The sequence below is a fragment of the Thunnus albacares genome, chromosome 8, assembly GCF_914725855.1.
Source record: "Thunnus albacares chromosome 8, fThuAlb1.1, whole genome shotgun sequence".
Taxonomy (NCBI): domain Eukaryota; kingdom Metazoa; phylum Chordata; class Actinopteri; order Scombriformes; family Scombridae; genus Thunnus; species Thunnus albacares.
The window spans coordinates 14,986,453-14,992,381 of record NC_058113.1 but is presented as its reverse complement, the minus strand read 5'-3'; positions in this window follow the sequence as shown (position 1 = coordinate 14,992,381).

Here is a 5,929-nt window from a genome sequence, read left to right as displayed (position 1 = left end):
ACACACTCAGTAAACATTCCTTAAATGCTTGAAGTGAAATGTGTTCTGGTTTACTCAAAAGGCATTTGGGTCATTTGGGTCACAGCCTACTGGCATTGATCATGATTGGTAACAGCATGTTCCGCCTCTTAAAATAAATCGCTATATCGTACATCTTTTCAGCTCAGTGAACTGAGTGACAGAACTCTGCAATAAATTAAGAAAATTATGCTCATAATTAATTGCTTAAAAAATCATAAATAATGAGGCTAAGATGCACTTTGCCCTCTTCTTGTTCATCATGAGTCACAGGCTCCTTGCTCCACAGGCTATGAGTGTTATAAGCAAATGAAAATGTGTTTAAGCAGAGACTGGGATCGAAACAATTCTGATACATTCAGTGGTCAAATATTCCGCAGCTGTTCCCCAAGAATGTGCAGTGCAGCAATAGCCCAAAGTCACATACACACACACACACACACACACACACACACACACACACACACACACGCACACAACTGTTGCTGCAGATTTAGTATGAGGGGTGTTTTTCTGTGCAGTATCATGTCAAGACAAGCAGATCCTACAGTCAAAAACATAAACTAACCCTTACAGCAGAGCAAGTGTGTGTTTTACCCTCTACTGTGCATTGCAATGATTCTTTACCACCAGGGCACAAGATCATGTTTCTTTATGTGGGCTGAGACAGCTGCCTGTCCTATTTGTGTCAACATCCAAACCCATGCAGGAACAATCCATACTGTGCAACTCTGGGAGGTACCTTGCTGTTTGTCAGACTTGGCCTGAGAGAAATGACTAACAAAGTATAGGACAAATTGAAAAGCTCTCGTGTAGAGGAGGATATGACATTGAAGGAATTATCACTACAATCAAAATAATAGATATTCAAATTTGACCACCACGCCCTTCAGGTGGTGTCATGAAAAGGTCGTACTGTCGTCATCACTGCAGGGCAATTCAAGGTCATAAATGATTCATTTATTCATTTATGGATTGTTTATAGATCATATCTGTTTCATTCAAAGATACTAGCTAGCAATATCATCTTATTAAGGCATTTATATATGAAAAAAAAACAAAAAACAAAAACAGAAATATAGTGTAGACACTGTACTGCACAGCTGCTTTACATAAAGCAGGTATAAAAGAAACAAAACAATATAAAGAGACAGATATAAATAGGATAAATATGATTTTAAAATGTTAAAACAAAATAGAAGATAATAATATGCTAAAATAGCATAAGATAGAAAAATAATATTTACAGTGCAGCTGATTTAAAAGAATTGAGAGCTCAAGTTTTCTGGGCACTTATTCCAGATGTGTGGTGTATAAAAACTGAATGCTGCTTCTCCATGTTTAGTTGGGGATAGTAAGCAAACTTGTCCCAGACGATCTATGAGGTCTGACGGGTTCACAGAAGCAGATCAGAGAAGATTTTGGCCCTAAACCATCCAGTGCTTTGTATTTTAAAATCAATTCTTTGACACACAGGAAGTCAGTGTAAAGATCTGTGAGCTGTAGTGATGTGATCCACTTTCTTGGTCCTAGTAAAGACTCCAGCAGCAGCCTTCTGAATCAGCCTCATCAAATCAAATCAAATCAAATTTTTAAGAGACAGAGACTTGTAAAGACATTGTTAGTCTTTGGTAGCCAAGTGTTTTCCTAAGTCCTGCTGAGACATAAGTCCTTTAATTCTTGATAAGTTCTCAAGGTGATAGTAGACTGATTTATAATTGTCATAGTGTGGTTATTAAAATTTTGATCAGAGTTCATGACTACACAGGGATTTCTGGCTTGGTTTATGATCTTTAATGCTAGCAATTGAAGCTGAGCCCTGACTTTTAAGCATTCTTCCTTGGCTCCAATAACAATTATTTCAGTTTTGTCTTTGTTTAATTGGAGAAGTTTTGTCACATCATTGACACCTGGTGTTATATAAATCTGTGTGTAATCCACAGAGTTATAATGAGATTTTTTGTTGATTTTCATAATCTGAGTTTGTGGGAGCATGTAGAGGTTGAACAGAAGAGGCCCGAGGATGGACCCTTGAGGAACTCCACATGTAATTTTTGTATGCTCAGATGTGTACTTACCGATCGTCACAAAATAATACCTCTCCTGAATATAGGATTCAAATGAGTGTCAGAAAGTGCCACCCAGTCCAATGCAGATGTATTATATATGTATTGTATATATGTTTTGTATTTTATTTGATTGCATGTTTTTAAAAATTGCTGTTTTTAAAAAAGTCAATCTTCCTGGATCGCAGCTGATGAAACTTAGAGTAGTAACCCAGTGCTTTAGTTTTATGTTATGCTCATGATTTGAATATTTAGGATCAACTGTGACAGATATACTATATAAAATAGCATAGAATATACTGTGTAACATTGATATAAAGTATGGGACATTTGACTGGTATATATGCAGTGTCACACTGTGGACCTCTCATTCCAAACATTTAAAAATCTTCAACTTCTCCTCATACCAGTTTTTACATCAACAAATTTAATCTCTTCAAATTATTGGTGTTACTGAATGGTCTGTTTCTGCTATAGGCTTTTTTTCACATTTTGACATGTCAAAGTAGGAAAAGTACAGGTCTAAATAATAAAATTAATGATGATGATGGTGTCTAATTTAGCTGCATCAGTTTCAGGGTCCTGGTATTGGGCTCACTGTAACACTGTCATGATTTTTTGGGACGCTATGTTATTAGCAACACCTTTGCTTTTCCTACTAAGACAAGTAAAATGTCTGCTGCAGAAGAGGATCTCATTTTATTTGTAGTATCTTAAATGTTTTATGTTGTATGTATTGTAATTTTTTTTTTAAAAAGAGCTAACAAGAAGTACCATTATAGATGAGTGGTATCACAAGCATCAACACCTCATTTGAGACTGTTTCTTATCTCAAACATTAAGAAAATTATGGATTGCAGATAGAAGATATCCTATTGAACCAGGAAATTTGGGCTGCGGATGTGAAGTATATATGTACCAGGTTTCATCAACTGAATCAAAGGCTCCCAAAGATAAAAACACAAGATTGTGTATGTTTGGGGTTTTCCCTGCTGTAGTAATATAACACCTATAAAAGCTTCAAACTATGCAGTCTTATCAATTCAAAGTTTGTGTTTATGATACAGTGTTAAAAGTAACCCCCTGATTTCACAGAGGAAAACTCAGGTCATAGTCGACCTCTCATTCCAAACATTTAAAAATCTTCAACTTCTCCTCATACCAGTTTTTACATCAACAAATTTAATCTCTTCAAATTATTGGTGTTACTGAATGGTCTGTTTCTGCTATAGGCTTTTTTTCACATTTTGACATGTCAAAGTAGGAAAAGTACAGGTCTAAATAATAAAATTAATGATGATGATGGTGTCTAATTTAGCTGCATCAGTTTCAGGGTCCTGGTATTGGGCTCACTGTAACACTGTCATGATTTTTTGGGACGCTATGTTATTAGCAACACCTTTGCTTTTCCTACTAAGACAAGTAAAATGTCTGCTGCAGAAGAGGATCTCATTTTATTTGTAGTATCTTAAATGTTTTATGTTGTATGTATTGTAATTTTTTTTTTAAAAAGAGCTAACAAGAAGTACCATTATAGATGAGTAGTATCACAAGCATCAACACCTCATTTGATACTGTTTCTTATCTCAAACATTAAGGAAATTATGGATTGCAGATAGAAGATATCCTATTGAACCAGGAAATTTGGGCTGCGGATGTGAAGTATATATGTACCAGGTTTCATCAACTGAATCAAAGGCTCCCAAAGATAAAAACACAAGATTGTGTATGTTTGGGGTTTTCCCTGCTGTAGTAATATAACACCTATAAAAGCTTCAAACTATGCAGTCTTATCAATTCAAAGTTTGTGTTTATGATACAGTGTTAAAAGTAACCCCCTGATTTCACAGAGGAAAACTCGGGTCATAGTCGTTGACTCTCTCAGAACCAAGTGGAGAATCATGCTATCACTGCAGTCGGCCATTAGATGGCCTCTGTGTACCACAAACTCAGACCAGAACAGATCTCTCCGCTCTCATGTTGCCTTTTGTGTTGATGGGAGGGCCCACAGTCAGTCTAATAACTCTAAAAAGTATCATCTGTTGGCATTGAAAGTTACAATTTTTCTGCCCTGATAACAACTTAGGGAGACCATAGTTCAGTTTTGTACATACACTTTTTTATTAATGTATATATTTTTAAAAAACAAGTAATTTAATGTGCAAAGATCAACAAAATTGCAAAGCATGAAATTTGTGGATTTCCCCTTAAAAATACTTCTAATGCATTGTTGCTCAATCTTCACCTGACTTATAAATTCAGAATTTTTAATTTTAAAGTTTATCAACATCGGTGTCGCTTCTTTTACTGAAGTAAATGATACTTTTCCCACAACAATTGTTGCACAATAAGTCAGTGATGGAGAAAGCTGCCAGAGACCTCAGCCAGTCTCGGTTCAGGAGAATGAGGAATTTCCTTCAAGTCAGAAAATGTATAAATGTGACAGTTCAAAGAGTGTGTTTTATCACAACACTGCAAAATAGCATAATATAATTTATTTTTTAAACATAAAAACTAGCACCTGCAGTTTGTGAAGGGGGGGGGGGGGGGGCCTGACATCTGTATGTATCTGTAGCTGCACATTTTACTTTTGAGTTGGTAGGTCATGGTTATGCATTTGTATCTGGGGGCTTTATTGTGAAAATATTTGGTGATATGTCCAAAAGGACACATGTGAAAAGAAAAGCTCTGAATTAAACGTATAGAATGCAAGTCTAGTAGCATATACAATCTTTTTAATAGTTGCAATACATATCTGCAAATGAACAGTTTCATTCTGAAATCAGATATTATCCACTTCACCAAACTGATGGCGTGAAAGTTAAACACATTATGGGTTGTATTAAATGTAGAGGTCCTCTTAAGATATTTATGAAATAGAACCAAATTAAAAAGAACCACAACAAAATGGATCTGCAGTATTTTTTGATAACTTTTACACAAAGTAGGATATAGACAAATCATAGCCTACTTTATATCATGTGCTATTTCAGTCTAGTGTATTTTTAAAGTTGACCCCATTCATACAGCATCATAATTTAAGGTGTGAAGCTGAAAAAAGGGTCATATTGTTGTGAATTATGATTTCAGGCTCTTTTCCAGGCTGAAATGGGAGTTGTTGTAGTCTATTCATTAAATAAAATGATCAGGGTGGATTTAGGGATTTGGGGGCCCCTTTCCATCCTTTCTCTAACTAGGAATGTTGGTATTAACCATTAATAGTAAAACTATTAATGCCGCACAGTAAAAGTGGAAGAGAGGAATTATCAGCACAATGTACTTAAATTTACTTAATGTCTGTTCAAGGTAGAGCTTTTAATTCTAACTAATTTATATAATACTGGATAGTTTGAGGAATAATGATGCATCATATCTGTGAGTAAAATCTGAATCTGCAACATAACCATTAACATTTAATTGTCAGGTAAATGTAGTAGTACAATGTTTTCCTCTGAAGTAGAAGTACACAGTAGGTAAGTAATATACAGTTGCATATTGTTTAAGTGCTTTGGGGGCCTTTTGCACGTTGTTTCGGGGTACAATGAGTTAGAATAGTAACATAATTCAATAATTTTTATATCTAAGCATCATCATAAATCTATAGCTGTTTGGGGCCCTTTTACATGGGGGTCCCAGGCAGTTCCCCAGCTTGCCTAATGGTAAAGTCCGCCCCTTATAATGATGTGTGTACACACAGGAAAGGAAAAGTGAACACCTCTGCTTCTTTATCACTGTGGGAAGCTGGATAACGGTATGCTCCTCCAACCCCCCTCCTTCCCCACCCCAGATCAATGCACTGCAATGCCTGTTGGGTACTGAAGTTTTCACAACACACAGACGAGCCG